This window comes from Cervus canadensis, chromosome 19, assembly GCF_019320065.1.
Source record: "Cervus canadensis isolate Bull #8, Minnesota chromosome 19, ASM1932006v1, whole genome shotgun sequence".
In the NCBI taxonomy this organism is placed as follows: Eukaryota; Metazoa; Chordata; class Mammalia; order Artiodactyla; family Cervidae; genus Cervus; species Cervus canadensis.
In genome coordinates this window covers 47,542,167-47,562,844 of record NC_057404.1, presented here as the reverse complement: position 1 = coordinate 47,562,844, position 20,678 = coordinate 47,542,167, and the positions used below count along the sequence as shown (strand labels likewise).

The following is a 20,678-nucleotide window of genomic DNA, read 5'->3' as shown; positions in this document are numbered from 1 at the left end:
ACTTAAGATTTCCCTGTTTTAGACCATATTTGTAATAGGCTAGCCTACAAAATGCCACTAAACTCAAATATTAGATATGCACGATACTTTTATAACTTTCACTGCAGCTCCTTTATCTATGACCATAATTCCTCTACAGTAAGTCTTTCTCTGAGACTTACATGGTCAGCATCTTCTCTACCTCTTTTCCTTATCAGGTGTCATTGCACAAACTTGGCCTCAAATCCTAATTGAACCATTAGAATTTACTTCTCTCTCTTGCTTAGTTTAACAAGTATAAGTGAGGCCATACCCTTTCCTATTAAGTTGCAGCCCCGAGGGCAGGTATAATGAAGCAGGTATAATCAGGTGTCAAATGTTCCTGCTCTAACCCAAATTAAAAATGCTCTATTTCCACCATTTCCTTTTTAAGTTTTCCAGGGGGAAATAAAGTTCCCCTGAAAATATCTACTGCTGAAGAATACCATACAAACAAGGCACAACAGAGCCTTGACAATTCAGTGCCCACAAAAAGCAAAACTGTCCTGTTTCTGGCCAAGGGGGACTGCAGCCGAAAAGCTAAACGTGCACTAAAATCCTATCTCCCCTTTTCCACGGTTTTCATGTGTTCGCTGGAATGTGGCTCCCAGCCAACACATCTCTCACCCCCCCCTGGCAGCTCAGGGTGGCATCTGACCTTTTCAATGAAATATTCAATGGAACATGAGCACAAGCATTACGTGACATTGCCAGGCCCAGCCTGTAACACCTTGAAAAGTCCTTCCACGCTCTTTCGAGTTTGGAAGCCACATTCTGAAGGCAGCAGAGGGACTGGTCGGCTTAGGGTCCCTGAACAACTACGTGGAGCAGAGTTACTGCTGACCTGAAAAGCTTACCTCAGGTGCATTTCCTGAGAGAGGGAAGAGTGACTTAAAGCATACAGAAGTTCATGCACTGTTGGGGTCTTTTGTTTCAGCAGCACAGCTTAGGTAATAGAAAATTCTTAAAAAATTTTTTTAAAGTTTGGGAAAGGAAAAGCGAGGGAAAACATACATAACGACTGCAAACTCTTAACGCTGGTTTCAGGTGAAAGACAAATGGCGCCCATGGTTTAACAATCCCAAAGGGAAATAACCTACTGGAATAAAGCCTGGGCCAGCGCACTGCCTCTTGAACATCACTCAGCCACATCTTCACTTCTCACCCATCATGCCACATCTCCCGCAAGAATGAGAACTCACCCCAGGACTCTGATTCTTCCCCTGACTTCAGATGGCAGCTCATCATCTTAGTCCCAGCCATGGATTCTTTTCCTGCTCTCAAGTGCCAGACACCATGACTTCATGGTTAGGTATAAGCCTAATCATGGAAAACTGCTGTAATTCCTACACATTTCCATATTCTTCCTCTTGTTTCTCCATTCTACCAGTTCCTGTTATTTTAGCTCCATGTACAGTGACCAGGACTTTGTTATTGTTCCTTATTAATGAAGTCACTGGTCTCATCCCATTATACATATACTGGGTTGCTAAACCCAGATTCATCTCCTAGAACAGCATCCCTATGACTACTGCCAAAAATGGAGTCTACAGATTAGGGACTGGCAAATGATGGTCTATGGGCCAAATCTGGCCTATTGCCATTTTTGTAAACAAAGTTGATAGGAACATAGCCACGCCCTCACACGGCAGCTTTTGTACGGCGATGGCAGCACTGAGCAGCTGTGACATCACAGGCTGCAAAGACTACAGTGCTTACCATCCGGACCTTTAAAGGCTTACCAATGCCTGGTACAGACCAACATCATTTCTCATAAAGACAACGCGGCTATCTTCTTATACCTCATTCATTTAGCACCACTGCAAGCACCTGAACTAGCAGAATAAGAAAACCAAAGATAAATAAACATATATATGTGTATATATGGTACCAAGAATATAAAAGATATGTTACTTACTCTTCAGGAGTTGCTAGTGTACAGAGAAAATGAATACTCATGGGTGGAGGCAGAGATGCTGGTAAGATAAATACACAAAAAGCCCTAATGTAAGAGAGTGTTCAAGCACCAAATGAGCAGTACAATGAGCCAACTAGCAGACACAGGAGGAAAAGACAGGGAAAAAATGGCAGAGGATCTGCATATACGTCTTCCTAAAGAAGATATACAGATGGCCAATATGTACATGAAAAGGTGCTCAACATCACTAACCATTAGAGAAAAGGAAATCAAAACTACAGTGAAGAATCACCTCAACCTGTTAGAATGATACCTGCATGCATGCATGCTCAATCATGTTCAACTCTTTGTGATCCCATGGACTGTAGCCTGCCAGGTTCCTGGAATTTTTCAGGCAAGAATGCTGGAATAGGTTGCCATTTCTTACACCAGAGGATCTTCCCGACCCAGGGATTCAACCTGCATCTCTTGAGTCTCCTGCATTGGCAGGGGGATTCTTTATCACTTTGTCACCAGGGAAGCCCCATCTATTAGATTGGCTCCATTCAAAAAGACAAGAAATAAGTACTGGTGAGGATGTAAGGAAAAGGGAACCCTTGTGCACTGTCAGTGGGAACATAAATTGGTGCAGCCACTATGGAAAACAGTATGGTGGGCCCTCAAAAAATTAGAAATAGAACTACCATATGACCCAGCAATTTGAAAACACTAATTAGAAAAGATAACTACACCTTTATGTTCACTGCAGCATTATTTACAATAGCCAAGACCCAGAAATAAGCTTACTGGTCATCAATGGATGAATGGACAATGATGGTGCATTGGAATATTATTTGGCCATAAAAAAGAAGGAAATACTGCTATTTGAGGGATGGGTGAAATGAATGAAGGAGACCAAAAGGTACAAATTTCTAGCTATATAATAAATAAGTCCTAGGCATGTAAGGGAAGCCCCCATAGCATGGTGACTACAGTTAACAACGTTGCATTGTATATTTGAAAGTTGTTAACAGTAAGTCCTAAAAATTCTCATCACGTGAAGAAAAATTTGTAACTATGCATGATGACGGATGGGTTTTCCTCATAGCTCAATCGGTAAACAATCTCCCTGCAATGCAGGAGACCTGGGTTCAATTCCTGGGTCAGGAAGATCCCCTGGAGAAGGAAATGGCAACTCACTCCAGTACTCTTGCCTGGAAAATCCCATGGACAGAGGTGCCTGGTGGGCTACAGTCCAAGGGGTCGCAAGAGTCGGACATGACTTAGCGACTAAACCACCACCACCATGGTGATGGATGTTAACTGGACTTATTCTGATGATCTTTTCGTAATATATACAAATATCATATTATGTTATACACCTAAGACTAATGTAATGTAGTAGATCAAATATATCTCAATTTCAAAAAAAGAAGGAAAGGTGATTTCCATCTAGTAATCAAGACAGGTTTTATGCAAATGATGAAGCCAAAGTAAGACTTTTAACCAGGAATAGAGCGGGTGCATAGTGGGTAAAGGCAGCACAGGTAAACTGTTACAGTCTATAAAACATATTCCATCCATATACTGTTTTTCTTTTTTTTTTTTTTCACTTATTTTTATTAGTTGGAGGCTAATTACTTCACAACATTGCAGTGGGTTTTGTCATACATTGACATGAATCAGCCATGGAGTTACACGTATTCCCCATCCTGATCCCCCCTCCCACCTCCTCTCCACCCGATTCCTCTGGAACTTCCCAGTGCACCAGGCCTGAGCACTTGTCTCATGCATCCCACCTGGGCTAATGATCTGTTTCACTATAGATAATATACATGCTGTTCTCTCGAAACATCCCACCCTCGCCTTCTCCCACAGAGTCCAAAAGTCTGTTCTGTACTTCTGTGTCTCTTTTTCTGTTTTGCATATAGGGCTATCATTACCATCTTTCTAAATTCCATATATATGTGTTAGTATGCTGTAATGTTCTTTATCTTTCTGGCTTACTTCACTCTGTATAATGGGCTCCAGTTTCATCCATCTCATTAGAACTGATTCAAATGAATTCTTTTTAATGGCTGAGTAATATTCCATGGTGTATATGTACCACAGCTTCCTTATCCATTCATCTGCTGATGGGCATCTAGGTTGCTTCCATGTCCTGGCTATTATAAACAGTGCTGCGATGAACATTGGGGTGCACGTGTCTCTTTCAGATCTGGTTTCCTCAGTGTGTATGCCCAGAAGTGGGATTGCTGGGTCATATGGCAGTTCTATTTCCAGTTTTTTAAGAAATCTCCACACTGTTTTCCATAGCGGCTGTACTAGTTTGCATTCCCACCAACAGTGTAAAAGGGTTCCCTTTTCTCCACACCCTCTCCAGCATTTATTGCTTGTAGACTATTGGATAGCAGCCATCCTGACTGGCGTGTAATGGTACCTCATTGTGGTTTTGATTTGCATTTCTCTGATAATGAGTGATGTTGAGCATCTTTTCATGTGTTTGTTAGCCATCTGTATGTCTTCTTTGGAGAAATGTCTGTTTAGTTCTTTGGCCCATTTTTTGATTGGGTCATTTATTTTTCTGGAATTGAGCTGCAAGAGTTGCTGTATATTTTTGAGATTAATCCTTTGTCTGTTTCTTCATTTGCTATTATTTTCTCCCAATCTGAGGCTGTCTTTCACCTTGCTTATAGTTTCCTTTGTTGTGCAAAAGCTTTTAAGTTTCATTAGGTCCCATTTGTTTAGTTTTGCTTTTATTTCCAATATTCTGGGAGGTGGGTCATAGAGGATCTTGCTGTGATTTATGTCGGAGAGTGTTTTGCCTATGTTCTCCTCTAGGAGTTTTATAGTTTCTGGTCTTATATTTAGATCTTTAATCCATTTTGAGTTTATTTTTGTGTATGGTGTTAGAAAGTTATTCCAGTTTCATTCTTTTACAAGTGGTTGACCAGTTTTCCCAGCACCACTTGTTAAAGAGGTTGTCTTTTTTCCATTGTATATCCTTGCCTCCTTTGTCAAAGATAAGGTGTCCATAGGGTTTGGATTTATCTCTGGGCTTTCTATTCTGTTCCATTGATCTATATTTTCTGTCTTGTGCCAGTCCATACTGTTTTTGATGACTGGCTTGTAGTAGAGCCGAATCAGGTCAGGTTGATTCTCCAGTTCCATTCTTCTTTCTCAAGATTATTTGGCATTTGAAGTTTCTTAGTTTTCCATACAAATTGTGAAATTATTTTTGTCTAGTTCTGTGAAAAAATACCGTTGGTAGCTTGATAGGGATTGCATTGAATCTATAGATTGCTTTGGGTAGAATAGCCATTTTGACAATATTGATTCTTCCAATCCATGAACACGGTATGTTTCTCCATCTGTTTGTGTCCTCTTTGATTTCTTTCATCAGTGTTTTATAGTTTTCTATGTATAGGTCTTTTGTTTCTTTAGGTAGATATACTCCTAAGTATTTTATTCTTTTTGTTGCAATGGTGAATGGTATTGTTTCCTTAATTTCTCTTTCTGTTTTTTTCATTGTTAGTGTATAGGAATGCAAGGGATTTCTGTGTGTTAATTTTATATCCTGCAACTTTACTATATTCATTGATTAGCTCTAGTAATTTTCTGGTAGAGTCTTTAGGGTTTTCTATGTAGAGGATCATGTCATCTGCAAACAGCGAGAGTTTCACTTCTTCTTTTCCTATCTGGATTCCTTTTACTTCTTTTTTTGCTCTGATTGCTGTGGCCAAAACTTCCAACACTATGTTGAATAGTAGTGGTAAGAGTGGGCACCCTTGTCTTGTTCCTGATTTCAGGAGAAATGCTTTCAATTTTTCACCATTGAGGGTGATGCTTGTGTGGGTTTGTCATATATAGCTTTTATTATGTTGAGGTATGTTCCTTCTATTCCTGCTTTTTGGAGAGTTTTAATCATAAATGAGTGTTGAATTTTGTCAAAGGCTTTCTCTGCATCTATTGAGATAATCATATGGATTTTATCTTTCAATTTGTTAATTAGTGTATTACATTGATTGATTTGCGGATATTAAAGAATCCTTGCATTCCTGGGATAAAGCCCACTTGGTCATGGTGTATGATTTTTTAATATGTTGTTGGATTCTGTTTGCTAGAATTTTGTTAAGGATTTTTGCATCTATGTTCATCAGTGATATTGGCCTGTAGTTTTCTTTTTTTGTGGCATCTTTGTCTGGTTTTGGAATTAGGGTGATGGTGGCCTCATAGAATGAGTTTGCAAGTTTACCTTCTTCTGCAATTTTCTGGAAGAGTTTGAGTAAGATAGGTGTTAGCTCTTCTCTAAATTTTTGGTAGAATTCAGCTGTGAAGCCATCAGGTCCTGGGCTTTTGTTTGCTGGCAGATTTCTGATTACAGTTTCGATTTCCGTGATTTGTGATGGTCTGTGAGATCTCTATTTCTTCCTGGTTCAGTTTTGGAAAGTTATACTTTTCTAAGAATTTGTCCATTTCATCCAAGTTGTCCATTTTATTGGCATAGAGCTGCTGGTAGTAGTCTCTTATGATCCTTTGTATTTCAGTGTTGTCTGTTGTGTGTGATCTCTCATTTTCATTTCTAATTTTGTTAATTTGGTTCTTCTCTCTTTGTTTCTTAATGAGTCTTGCTAATGGTTTGTCAATTTTGTTTATTTTTTCAAAAAACCAGCTTTTAGCTTTGTTGATTTTTGCTATGGTCTCTTTAGTTTCTTTTGCATTTATTTCTGCCCTAATTTTTAAGATTTCTTTCCTTCTGCTAACCCTGGGGTTCTTCATTTCTTCCTTCTCTAATTGCTTTAGGTGTAGAGTTAGGTTATTTATTTGGCTTTTTTCTTGTTTCTTGATGTAAGCCTGTAATGCTATGAACCTTCCCCTTAGCACTGCTTTTACAGTGTCCCATAGGTTTTGGGTTGTTGTGTTTTCATTTTTCATTTCTATGCATATTTTGATTTCTTTTTTGATTTCTTCTATGATTTGTTGGTTATTCAGAAGCGTGTTATTTAGCCTCCATATGTTTGAAGTTTTAACAATTTTTTTCCTGTAATTGAGATCTAATCTTACTGCACTGTGGTCAGAAAAGATGACTGGAATGACTTAAATTTCTTTGAATTTTCCAAGACCAGATTTATGGCCCAGGATGTGATCTATTCTGGAGAAGGTTCCGTGTGCACTTGAGAAAAAGGTGAAGTTGATTGTTTTGGGGTGAAATGTCCTATAGTTATCAATTAGGTCTAGCTGGTCGATTGTGTCATTTAAGGTTTGTGTTTCCTTGTTAATTTTCTGTTTAGTTGATCTATCCATAGTTGTGAGTGGGGTATTAAAGTCTCCCACTATTATTGTGTTACTATTAATTTCCTCTTTCATACTCGTTAGCATTTGCCATACATATTGCGGTGCTCCTATGTTGGGTGCATATATATTTATAATTGTTATATCTTCTTCTTGGATTAATCCTTTGATCATTATGTAGTGTCCTTCTTTGTCTCTTTTCACAGCCTTTATTTGAAAGTCTATTTTATCTGATATGAGTATTGCGACTCCTGCTTTCTTTTGGTCTCCATTTGCATGAAATATTTTTTTCCAGCCCTTCACTTTTAGTCTGTGTGTGTCTCTTGTTTTGAGGTGGGTCTCTTGTAGACAGCATATATAGGGGTCTTGTTTTTGTATCCATTCAGCCAATCTTTGTCTTTTGGTTGAGGCATTCAACCCATTTACATTTAAGGTAATTATTGATAGGTGTGGTCCCGTTGCCATTTACTTTGTTGTTTTGGGTTCACGTTTATACAACCTTTCTGCATTTCCTGTCTAGAGAATATCCTTTAGCATTTGTTGAAGAGCTGGTTTGGTGGTGCTGAATTCTCTCAGCTTTTGCTTGTCTGTAAAGCTTTTGAATTCTCCTTCATATCTGAATGAGATCCTTGCTGGGTACAGTAATCTAGGTTGTAGGTTATTCTCTTTCATTACCTTAAGTATGTCCTGCCATTCCCTTCTGGCCTGGAGGGTTTCTATTGATAGATCAGCTGTTATCCTTATGGGAATCCCCTTGTGTGTTATTTGTTGTTTCTCCCTTGCAGCTTTTAGCATTTGTTCTTTGTGTTTGATCTTTGTTAAGTTGATTAATATGTGTCTTGGAGTGTTTCACCTTGGGTTTATCCTGTTTGGGACTCTCTGGGTTTCTTGGACTTGGGTGGCTATTTCCTTCCCCATTTTAGGGAAGTTTTCAGCTATTATCTCCTCGAGTATTTTCTCATGGCCTTTCTTTTTGTCTTCTTCTTCTGGGACTCCTATGATTCGAATGTTGGGGCATTTCACATTGTCCCAGAGGTCCCTGAGGTTGTCCTCATTTCTTTTGATTCTTTTTTCTTTTTTCCTCTCTGCTTCATTTATTTCCACCATTTTATCTTCTACCTCACTTATCCAATCTATCTCCGTTATTCTCCTCTTGGTTCCCTCCAGAGTGTTTTTGATCTCATTTATTGCATTATTCATTTTTAATTGACTTTTTTATTTCTTCTAGGTCTTTATTAAACATTTCTTGCATCTTTTCGATCTTTGTCTCCAGGCTATTTATCTGTAACTCCATTTTGTTTTCAAGATTTTGGGTCATTTTTATTATCATTATTCTAAATTCTTTTTCAGTTAGATTCCCTATCTCCTCCTCTTTTGTTTGACTTGGTGGGCATTTTTCATGTTCCTTTACCTGTTGGGTATTTCTGTGCCTTTTCATCTTGTTTAGATTGCTGTGTCTGGAGTGGGCTTTCTGTATTCTGGAGGTCTGTGATTCCTTTTTATTGTGGAGGTTTTACCCAGTGGGTGGGGTTGGACGATTGGCTCGTCAAGGTTTCCTGGTTAGGGAAGCTTGCATCGGTGTTCTGGTGCGTGGAACTTGATTCCTTCTCTCTGGAGTGCAATGGAGTGCCCAGTAATGAGTTTTGAGATGTGTCTATGTGTTAGGTGTGACCTTGGGCAGCCTGTATGTTGGCATTCAGGGCTATGTTCCTGCGTTGCTAGAGAATTTGCGTGGTATGTCTTGACCTTAACACTTATTGGCTCTTGGGTGGTGGTTGGTTTCAGTGTAGGTATGGAGGCTTTTGGACGGTCTCTTATTACTTAAAGTTCCATGTAGTCTGGAGTTTTCTGGTGTTCTCAGGTTTGGGGCTTAAGTCTCCTGCCTCTGGATTTTAGTTTTATTCTTCCAGTAGTCTCAAGACTTCTCCTACTGTACAGCACTGATAATAAAACTTCTAGGTTCATGGCGAAAGATTCTCCCCCGTGAGGGACACCCAGAGAGGTTCACAGAGTTACATGAAGAAGAGGAGAGGGAGGAGGGAGATAGAGATGAGCAGGAGGAGAAAAACGGGGACTCAAGAGGAGAGAGGCAGATCTACGCGGTTGTCTGTTCCCAGAGTGTTCTCCGTAGCCCAGACACCCACAATTCACAGAATTGGATTAGGAAGAGAAGGGTAAAGGAGGAAATAGAGGTGTTCTGAGGTAGAAAACGGAGAGTCAAGATTGGGAGAGAATAATCAACACACTCCTGAATAAAAATGGGAACTGAATATTGGATTCTTAAATGTCCACAATTTATATCATATACTGAAAAACAAAGATTAAAAATCTAGAGTAGAGGTTAGACTCTTAAAAATACTATATTAAAAACAAAAACCAAAACACAAAAAAAAATTTTTAGAAATATATATGAAGTTCGGTTTAAAAATAGGGCTTCTCTTTTTTTTTTTGTAAGGTTATAGTGTAATGAAAATGAAAATTAAGGAGTAGTAGAGGGGTAACAGAGGACTTTAAAAGGAAATAAGAGAAAAAGAAAAATAAAAAATAGGAGAGAAAAAGGAAAAAAAAAAACACAAGAAAAAAAAATTTTTTCCTAATTAAAAAAATCGTAAAAATCTATGAACATGAAAGTTAAGGAGTAATGGGGGAGTAATAGGGAATTTTAAAAGAAAATAAAAGATAAAAAAGAAAAAAGAAAAAAATTTTTTTCTCTTTTACTTAAAAAAAAAAAAGTAAAAATATATCTAGGAATTTCTCTGGAGCTGTTGCGGTCAGTGTGGGTTTGGTTCAGTTTCAGATAGCTCCTCGTTCCAGCTTACACTTCTCGATCTCTACAGGCCCCTTCCGGTGTAGTCGGTGTTACCTACAGGGATTTTAATCTGTTGCACCAGTCCCTTCTGAAGCGGTTCCCTTTGTTTATTTGGCTTCTGTTTGCCGGTCTCTTCAATGCCTAATTTCCACCCTGACACAGGCGGGCGGAGGTGGTCTCTTATTCAGGTAGCTAGGTCCGTCGCGCTGCGGGGAGGGGCTGGCGCTGCTTTCCCCGTCTATGCTTCTCAGGCTTCTGGCTGCTCTATATGGAGCGTGCCCTGCGCTGCGCACAGTTCCAGCCCTCGGGTGTTCCACAAAAGCGCGGAACAAAAAGCCGTGCCTGCTTTTTGTGCCTTCCCCTTCCGAGCGGCTTAGGCAGCCAGGAGCTTGACGGGCACACTCTCCCCGCATGCGGCGCACCTTCTCCCCTCCGCGATCCCAGTCTCAGTTTCCGCCCGCGCCAGTCGGGTGTGTGCGCCTTCTCCCCTCTGCGTCCTTCGCCCCAGTCCCCGCCCGCAACGGTAGGGTGCCTGCGCCGTGTCTCACCTCGACCCTCCCGGCGGATGTCGGCCATCCAGAATCTCAGGAGGTCTTTGATTAGAAACTGGAGGCCTGTTTGCAGTGTGGTAGGGGATGCGGTCCTTGGGGCCAGAGCCTGCCCCTTTCCCCTCCCCCCTGCCTCCAGCCTCCGGCAGGGCTGGACCAGTCCACAGCCTGCAAGCTCTTCTCTAGACTTGCTCGGTCCCTTTGTTCTGCAAACTGGCCGGCAGTGTGTTCGGGCCGGTTAATTTTCTCTCTCTCTTTTGCTGTCCCACAGTTTAAGTTGGTAACTCACACAAGCTCCCTCTGATTGTCCTCAGGGCACTCAGGCCCAGTCCTTACCCTAAGCAATGCCGCCCGCTCCTCTCCGTTCTGCCCCCACTTGCTGGTGGCGGATGCGGGCGTCTGGGGTACTTTTCTGCTGGGAGTTGCTTTTAGGCACGTAATCTGTGGGTTTTATTTGTTGTTCCCCTCCCAGTCAGGTTGCCCTCCGAGATTCAAAAACTTCCCCCAGACCCGCCAGTGCGAGGGTTTCCTGGTGTTTGGAAACTTCCTCTATTCTCCCTTCCCGGGACGGATCTCCATCCTTAGCTCTTTTGTCTCTCTTTTTATCTTTTATATTTTGTCCTACCTCCTTTTGAAGACAATGGGTTGCTTTTCTGGGCGCCTGATGACCTCAGCTAGCGATCAGAAGTTGTTTTGTGAAGTTTGCTCTGTGTTCAGTTATTCTTTTGATGAATTTGTAGGAGAGAAATTGGTCTCCCTGTCCTATTCCTCCGCAATCTTGGCTCCTCCCCTCCATATACTGTTTTTCAACTTCAGGTTTCAACCACTGGTAATGATGCTTTGGGCATTTGTAGTACTGCTTTCTGAGAGCCTCCAAGAGCATCAGCCTCACAATGTCTTGGGCTCATCTCCCCGTTTTTCTTGCTCTTCTGCTTTAATCTCATCATTCACAGACTTCCAGCTGGGCTGCTCTTCCACCGGACAAGATAAGGCACAAACTAAGCTGTTGTAAGGAAGAGACCGAAAAGCACATGGAGCTCCAGAAATGATTCCTTTTCTGGTAGGTAGGCAGTTGAGGGTAAGAGGACATTAATGCCATCCAGGGGTCCAGCTTCCTTCTATCTAGTTGCTCCACCATCATCTAGAGGGTTATATGCCCCCACAGGGTCCAGCTGGCCCATCCCTTTCACATCTACATTCCAGCCCATGGGAGGGAGAAAACAAAGAAGACAGAACAGAAATCAGTTTCCTACTTAAGGATGTGAACCAGAAATTACACATTTATGCCATGTGAGCTATCCAGAATTTAGTCATGTGCTAGCTGCAAAGAAGGCTGAAGAACAGAGCACCTCGGAATGGTCCAATACACTACAGTCAAAGTGCCAAGACTAGTGATGCCAGAGAAACAGGCTAGGAAATAGGAGGATTTCACCTGTTTTTCCCAACATCATCCATCCCCAATCTAATTTTTTAGTGCAGTGTTCCCCAAATTGTGTCCTATAGACCACTCTTCTGGGAGAAGCTATTAGGAATTCTGTGGAGTGACAGAAGTCTGTGATCAACCTCCTTCCCACTCTCAGATCATCCTGCTGCCCGACAGCAAAGGTGTGCAGCCAAGGAACACATCTAACTTGGCAGGGCTGAGCCCAGAATTCTTCAGACTTAAAAGAACAGGCAATCTGTTTTTTCTGTATCATCTATTAACACCCTAGGAATCAATGTCCAACCACAGGGTGTCAGTTTGTGATACAGAGTTTAATTTAATAAACATAATTTCTACAAGGCTTTAACATGGCATCTAAAACTCTAATCCAAGTCAAATCAAGAACCATACTTCACAGAGAAAGCTTCCTGCCACCTGATCAGAGGGCCTACTAGACCCCCAGTTCTGCTCAGAGTCCAACTCACTGTGCTTATACCCTTTCTTCCTACTCTAGATGTGTCTGCTAGCCTCTTCCTCACCCCCTGCTCTCAGAGCTTAGTTGAAATCTTACCTCTTTTCATCTCCAATTTCTATTGCTGTTTCTTCTCTGAATTCTTCCAGTATTTACTGTCTCTGATATTTGACTCTCATGAGCCAAATGGTGAATAAACATGTATCTCTTTTATGTACAGGTACATTGTCTTGCATGTAATCTTTAAAGATCTTTTCTGCAAGCTTTCAGACCTAGCATGAACCATCACAACTCCCATTTTATAATGGATTTTAAGAGGATTATCACTCTAAATTATTGACCTTTTAATGATTAAGTTTTTAGTGCCGATGTGCTCAGCTGTGGCTGACTCTTTGCAACCCCATGGACTGTAGCCCTCCAGCTTCCTCTGTCCATGGAATTTTCCAGGCAAGAATACTTGAGTGGGCTGCTATTTTCTTCTCCAAAATTTTTAGTACCAACACTAATAATTTTGGGCAATCACAAAACAGCATGTCACAAAACAAAAACCAATATGATCTAATGTGCTAGGAATTCCATTTATGAACATCCTCATGAGAGAAAAGTGCTGCCTTCCCCACATGTAAAGAATCACCCAAAATCACCAGCATGTTTACAGAACAGCTAAGAAAACACACGCCAGGCTGTCCTGACAAAATTTATGTTTCATTAAATCATGTTGACTTAAGTCCTTTAAAAAGCCTGACGTGAAAGCATATCTGAAACAAAACAATGAACCAAAATCTACTTGAATACCACAGCTTTAATATAAATATGATATATGAAGATTATTTTGATTAATCTTAAAACAATCTTCAACATTCAAGGCTCAAATCACAAGAGGTAGGTAAGAACACTTTAGGTGTCTCCCTAGCTGGAGTCAGTGGGGAAGAGGAAATTGAGAAGGTCAGGTGTGAAGAGAATGCACCATGAAGGTAACCTATATAATATTTAGTTCTTTATCATTCAGCCCTTCATTCCTCTACCCAATAAGCATTTATTATGTACCTACTGTGACAGGGCAGAAGCCAGAGATAAGGAGAAACAGTTCTGATCACAAAGGGCTGAGAGAATCCAAATGGGAAAATCATATGAACCCAACTAATGCTAATACAGGTTAGAGTGAAGCCTTTTCATACTGTTCATGGCATTCTCAAGGCAAGAACACTGAAGTGGTTTGCCATTCCCTTCTCCAGTACTGCAGGTACCGTGGGAGTGAAAAGGAAGTGTAATTAATTCTGCTGGCAGAGACCTACAGAGACTGCATAAAGACTGGGGCAGGGTGGGTGGGTACTGGAACTCAGCCATGGAGGATGAGACTTCAAAAGGTGAAAGGGAGAGTGATCGGGGGCAACATTGCCAGTGGAACGTCATAAAGGCCACCAGGGACAAGCCCCAAGAAGAGGTATGAGTCGCTGTGGCTGATGTGGGCCTCGCAGAGCATGCAGTAGAAAGTGGGCCTGGAGGGATGAAAACACATGATTTCTGGGTCAACTGTAGCTTATGTACAAAGCTTGCTTACCTTGGTTTCACTAACAACAAACCCACAAAACCACATTTGCAAGGTCAAAATAAACCATACATTCTCCTGAAAAAATGAAAACTGCTACATGGTAAATTCTCTGAAACATTCCCAAAGCAGAGTTACAGAAATGAACTTATAGACTATAAAACGTCACAACAAATATCCTCTAGCAAGGGCTTAGGCAGCCAGCACTATGCTGTTCTGTTTGCACACATTTTCTAAAACAAAATTTCAGGTTTATGGTCACATTACTGTCAGTCTCTCTAATAAAAATGCACACTTGTATTTCAGCTACATTACTGGCTGAAAAAGCAGTTTTTCATCAACAGCTTTTAAAAATCCCCTCTTCAAATATCCCATTCATCCACTAGTGTTCAAGCTGGATTTCAAAAAGGCAGAGGAATCCGAGATCAAATTGCCAACATCCGTTGGATCATCGAAAAAGCAAGAGAGTTCCAGAAAAACATCTACTTCTGCTTTGTTTACTATGCCAAAGCCCTTGACTGTGTGGATCACAACAAACTGTGGAAAATTCTTAAATGGATGAGAATACCAGACCACCTTACTTGCCTCCTGAGAAATCTGTATGCAGGTCAGGAAGCAACAGTTAGAACTGGACATGGAACAACATACTGGTTCCAAATCGGGAAAGGAGTATGTCAAGGCTATATATTGTCACCCTGCTTGTTTAACTTATTTGCAGACTACATCATGAGAAATGCTGGGCTGGATGAAGCACAAGCTGGAATCAAGACTGCTGGGAAAAATATCAATAACCTTAGATATGCAGATGACTGCAGATTTTCTGCAGATTCCCTTATGGCAGAAAGTGAAGAAGAACTAAAGAACCTCTTGAGGAGAGTGAAAAACTTGGCTTAAAGCTCAACATTCAGAAAACTAAGATCATGGCATCTGGTCCCATCACTTCATGGCAAACAGATGGGGAAACAATGGAAACAGTGGCTGTCTTTATTTTTGGGGGCTCCAAAATCACTGCAGATGGTGACTGCAGCCATGAAATTAAAAGATGCTTGCTCCTTGGAAGAAAAGTTATGACCAACCTAGACAGCATATTAAAAAGCAGAGACATTACTTTGCCAACAAAGGTCCATCTAGTCAAAGCTATGGTTTTTCCAGTAGTCATGTATGGATGCGAGAGTTGGACTATAAAGAAAGCTGCGCACTGAAGAATTGATGCTTTTGAACTGTGGTGTTGGAGAAGACTCTTGAGAGTCCCTTGGACTGCAAGGAGGTGCAACCAGTCCATCCTAAAGAAAATCAGTCCTGAATATTCACTGGACGGATTGATACTGAAGCTGAAACAGCAATAGTTTGGCCACCATTGGAAACGACTCTGATGCTAGGAAAGATTGAAGGCAGGAGGAAAAGGGAACAACAGAGGATGAGATGGTTGGCTGGCATCACCGACTCAATGGACATGAAACTGAGTAAACCCCAGGAGCTGGTGATGGACAGGGAAGCCTAGAATGCTGCGGTCCATGGGGTCGCAAAGAGTCGGACATGACTAAGCAACTGAACTGAGCTACTAGTGAAACTCATACCAAAACAAGATACTTGACACAAAGAGACAGCCACACATGAACACACACACACACACACACACAAGTAAACACACAGTTAGAAAAGTAACAAGGGTTTGTCAAGAAAATTTATAACTTCTTCTTTCCTCCAATCAGGCTCGGGGCATTTATTTTTACTGTCATACGTAAGAGCTTTAAGATAAGTGAATTCATCCTTCAGTCTCAGAAATGTAATTTAAGCAGCACATTCAGTATAAAAACACTCCTACAGCAACAAAATAATTGAGAGTTCCCAGTGGAGTTAAATATACTAGGATTACCACCTGTGTCCAAAGCAGTTTTATAAACCAAAACATCTTACTCAAGCAGGTAATAAGAACCTCGGGTAGAAGCCAGACTCACGGTGTGACCCTTGTCAATCTTGAAGACTTTTTCCGCCCCTAAGTTTGCCCCAATAAAACTGTGCATCTGTCAGTTTCTCGATAAGAGGTTCAGTGTTTCACAGCACTTCCTGATTCCGTGCACAGGCTGCAGCAATTTCAACTCTTGCTCCATTCCTTGCCTCTCTTTTCAATGTTCCTTATTTCTGCCCTCAAATCTATTCAGAGAAGTCTTTTCAATGGACTCTGTTGACAGTGCAAGTTTCACACATCACTTCTCATCAGCACCGAGCTGATGAATCCTAGATCAAGCTCTGATTGTCCCCCAAAAAGCTGCTGAACAAATGCCTGGACTGCATGCTTTCTGTTCCTGTAAACTAAGGTAGAAACGATGTAAAACCAAATAGCATCATTTATGAGTTAAATAGGAAATTCAGCATAAAGAGTTGACCCAAACTTTATTTTTTACCCAGGTGAGGCTAGTGGAGGTAAGAAGGAGCTAGGAAGATTTAGGACAGGTATGGGTAGTAAGGAGCAAAAAGGTGAGACGAGAGTCAACAACCTCAGTACCATTGCCTTTAAGAGACAATCACACTTGTCAATTACAGTTCAAAACAAAAAAGAGCACCATGGCATCAAAAGTCGATTCTTAAGGCATCTCAGTACAATACAAACAGTATGTGTGCACTTGCTATGGGTGAAGCACCCAGGAGACTGCACAGCAGACTGATTCGCCACGCTTCTGTCATAAACTGTGCTGTGCCTAGTCGCTCAGTCGTGTCTGACTCTTTGCGACCCTTTGGACTGTAGCCCACCAGGCTTCTCTGTCCATGGGATTTCCCAGGCAAGAATACTGGAGTGCATTGCCATTTTCTCCCCCAGGGGAATCTTCCCATCCTAGGGGTTGAACCTGTGGGATCAAATCCAGGGATTGTCTATGTCTCCTGCAATGCAGGTGGATTCTTCACCCGCTGAGCCGTGGGGGAAGCCTTTGAACATATTTGTTCAAACACCAAAGAGCTGATTTTTTAAATTTAATAAAGCCTTCTTTATGTACCACTTTTCCCCATTAAAAGATAATTACAGAAAAATGGGTGAAGATATGAATGGAGGGGAAAATTAAGGCAGAGATAATGAAACCTCTCTGAGTATAGTAAATGAGTATGGTAAATAGATAAAAGGCATGTCATAAGATCTTTCACATTTGTTAGAAGGTGGGTTGAAAATCTGACTCAAGGCTTTCTGGCAGCCAGAGCATAGAGTGAACACCCCTGGCTGTATACTCCACTGTCTGTATAATAAACCCCAAATCAACTCGGGGGAAACCCAATTCTAAGACTAAAACTAGACAGTAGTATCTTCCACAGGTCCTTGTAAAAGGCACCTCTTAACTGACCACCACATTTTATAGTACTGTTTCTTAAAAGGTATGCCAGTGAAGAAAGTTCAGTAAAACATTTCGGTGGTGGATCCCACACCATGCAGTCTAAACACATAGCTCAGAAAAAAAGAGCTGGCATTTGTTTTAAAAACCAGGAAAATTAATACTGTGGTAAGTTAAATGGGATCAAAAATCAGATACTTCTCAGATACAGCTAGGATAATGCTATTTTATTATTAACATTATTGGCTTATAGCCTGTAGGTTAGGCCAAGACGTCTATTATATAATGGTTTTAGGGTTCTAAAGCTAGATTCTCTTGAAAATCAACATTTCACAGATTAAATCACTAGGAATGACAGAATTAAGTATTAGAACACAACAAACCATAATTTCTAATACTACTATGTCATGCTCACCCCATGTCAAATAAATTCCAGTTTCTTTTTAAAGGGGAAAACAGTTATTAAAATCATTAGTTAAAACTGCCACTTTACTGACTGCCTAAGATCATAAAAGAGGATTTTCAACCACTAAGACATTCTGACACTGACAATATTTTATTCAACAGTGTATTTACAACCCGTGGTAAAAATAATAAAATGGCAATTTTAGAGATGAAAAAGGCTTTTGAGACCACTTAGACAAATCTTGTTTTGAAAAGGGAGTAAAACAGGCTCAAGTAGGATGAATGACTTGGCTAAGTTCAGGAGCTAAGTGGTGGCAGGGCCGGGTTGACCGTCAAATGTTCCATTTGCCTAACACCAATGAAATTAGCTGCTCATTTTTATTCTATGAAGTAAATACATTTCATTTACAGCTACTGATCAACCAACATCTAGCCTCTGGTTTTTTACTGCAGTTTCATAGGTTCCACATTCAACAAATATTGAATATTTATCTGTCAAGCTACAAAATGATTTTCCAACTTAGATCGTGCTATAAAACAGAATCCTGTTAACTTGAAATAAACAGTAAAACAAAAATAAAATAATAAAACCCAGCACTAATACCTAAGCACTGGGAAAGTAGTAATGTTTAACATTTAATAGACAAAATGGTCTAGAATTACTTTGAGACCAAAGCATCCATGTCGTCTCTACAGTGTAAGTACAATCATAGGGAGACAGCTCTGAAATCAGGATGACATCATGACAGAGAATCATAGGAAAGTATCAAACAAGAATGACACGTCTATTAAAGATGAAAACAACTTCTAAATTGACATTTGGTGGTGGCATTAAAGGCTTCCCTGGTGCCTCAGATGGTAAAGAATCTGCCTGCAATACAGCAGACCAGGGTTTGATCCCTGGATGGGAAGATTCCCTGGAGAAGGGAATGGCTACCCACTCCAGTATTCTTGCCTTGAGAATTCCATGGACAGAGGAGCCTAGTGGGCTACAATCCATGGGGTCTACAAAGAGTTGGACACAACTGACTTGAAACATGTTTATGCTTTGTTTCTAGGGGTTAGGGGGGAAAAGAAAAGCACAGGCAATACTTAACTTCTCTGCAAAGTACACTTGAATTTTTAAAAATTTTTAACTTATGTAGCTTATGTAGAGACCCACATACAGTGCCAGTGGCTTGAAATCACCTCAGGGAGTCTCTTCAGCTAAGTAACAGAAGACCCAAATTAAGGAAGGCACAATAAGGCTGGAGCTTTCTGTTTAGTGATTAATTCATTAGGCATCATGATCACTCGAAGCTGTGTCCTCGAAAACAGAAAGGCCAGCAGGAGCTGTGGACTGCCCCACCAACCACTCAGCAACAGCGCAGGAGACAAGCAGAGATGTGGGACCCCCCCTCCCACTGCCCCCCACCCCCGAAAATGACTGTGGACGCTAAGCCATGCCGTAGCCAAAGGCAACACCACGTGCTCTGGTTCTCTTATGCCTCAGCCTAAATGTGTCCTTTAAAAAGCAATTCAGTTATACTAAACATACCCATGTTGATAAACTTTCTTTCTACCCTCAAAATACTGGCAATTACTCACCTACCATGTGAAACATATAAACTGTCTATTTTTCAAAATCACCAAATGTTCCTGTAAGGCACATTCATACTTTCAGAAAAGGCCAAATATAATTGGGAATGCTTACTTGAGATGCTATTAACGACAAGTCCTTGCAAGCTAGGATTTTATGAGCTGTCAGGTCACATACATCACTTTTTTCCCCTGCTGCTTTCAGAGGCTCTAGGGATCTGAATGTTTACAACAAAATATAAAGAGAAATAATACTTGTCTTTAGTCACAGCACTTTTCATATCAAATGGGGCAATCACAAAACAGTGAGATCTTAGAATGAAAGATGTCCTTCACAATCAGTTAATTTGATTTACAGAAAATGATTTAGCAGCCTTAACTAAAACTCTGAGGCAGTCAGGATATTTGTCAATTTCTTTATGGAACAATTTCAAACAGCATATAAAGAAGCACATTCAAAACGTCTCTTTATTCTTTGGGGGTCTTCAATTAGACAAGTAAAACGATGCAAGCATTTCCATTTCTAAAGTTCAGCAAATTGACTTAACAGCACAGTGAAGACTTAAAAATCTGCAAATTAGTAACAGTCAAACATAAGGCTTCTTCAGATGATTACATAGAGGCAACGTGATAACCAGAGTTCTCCTATAATTAAGCCAAGTAAGCCCCAGGGTAACATTTTCGACCTCTTTAAAAGAGCACCCAATTCCTGCTGGGGCATGCAATGGCACTCCTTGGATAGCATCAGGTGGGAAACATGGAGAAAAGAGCTTAGAGTTGACAATCTGAGAAAGAGCAGAGAGTCTGAGGACCCATAAACATTCTACTCAAAATGTTAAATAGATTTAACAGAAAACTGACTCAGTCATTTAAATTTAAATGGTATATAGAGAAGGGGGGGCAGTCCTTGTATTGGGTTGTTTACTGTTTGGTATATTTTGACTGTAAAGCACAACATTTATACTAAGACACAAATTTCACAAAATGAAAAAAAAAGCCTCTCTCCAATTAAGTCTACCATTTCACGTCTTAAGAAGCTTGCCAACCCCCCGCCCCCAAAAAAAAAGTTTGCCCCTTTCCTAGTTATAAGGAACAAAATGTCCTTCCTCATTCTCTTTCAAACTTTCAGGGAAGGCATTTAAAAACGCATTTAAAGATTTTTTTTCCATCATCCCAAGCTCTGAGAGACTTGGAGAGGAAAAGAAAAAAGAAAAAAATGAACAGGAAGTGAAAGTGACAAGAAAATGGTAACGACCTCACCTGCCGCTTTTCTTTTACTGAGCACAACGCAAGGGGAAAAAAACCCATCTTTTTCTCGTTAACAATCTGAAACTGATTTATGAGGTGGGGAAGGAACTCAAACTCAA

General features: G+C 40.6%; 1 protein-coding gene across 1 annotated transcript in view; it reads right to left on the bottom strand.

The window, feature by feature from the left end:
* Nucleotides 1-20,678, bottom strand: part of MCUB (mitochondrial calcium uniporter dominant negative subunit beta) — a 95,580-nt gene that overhangs the window by 73,404 nt on the left and 1,498 nt on the right. The window lies entirely within an intron of this gene.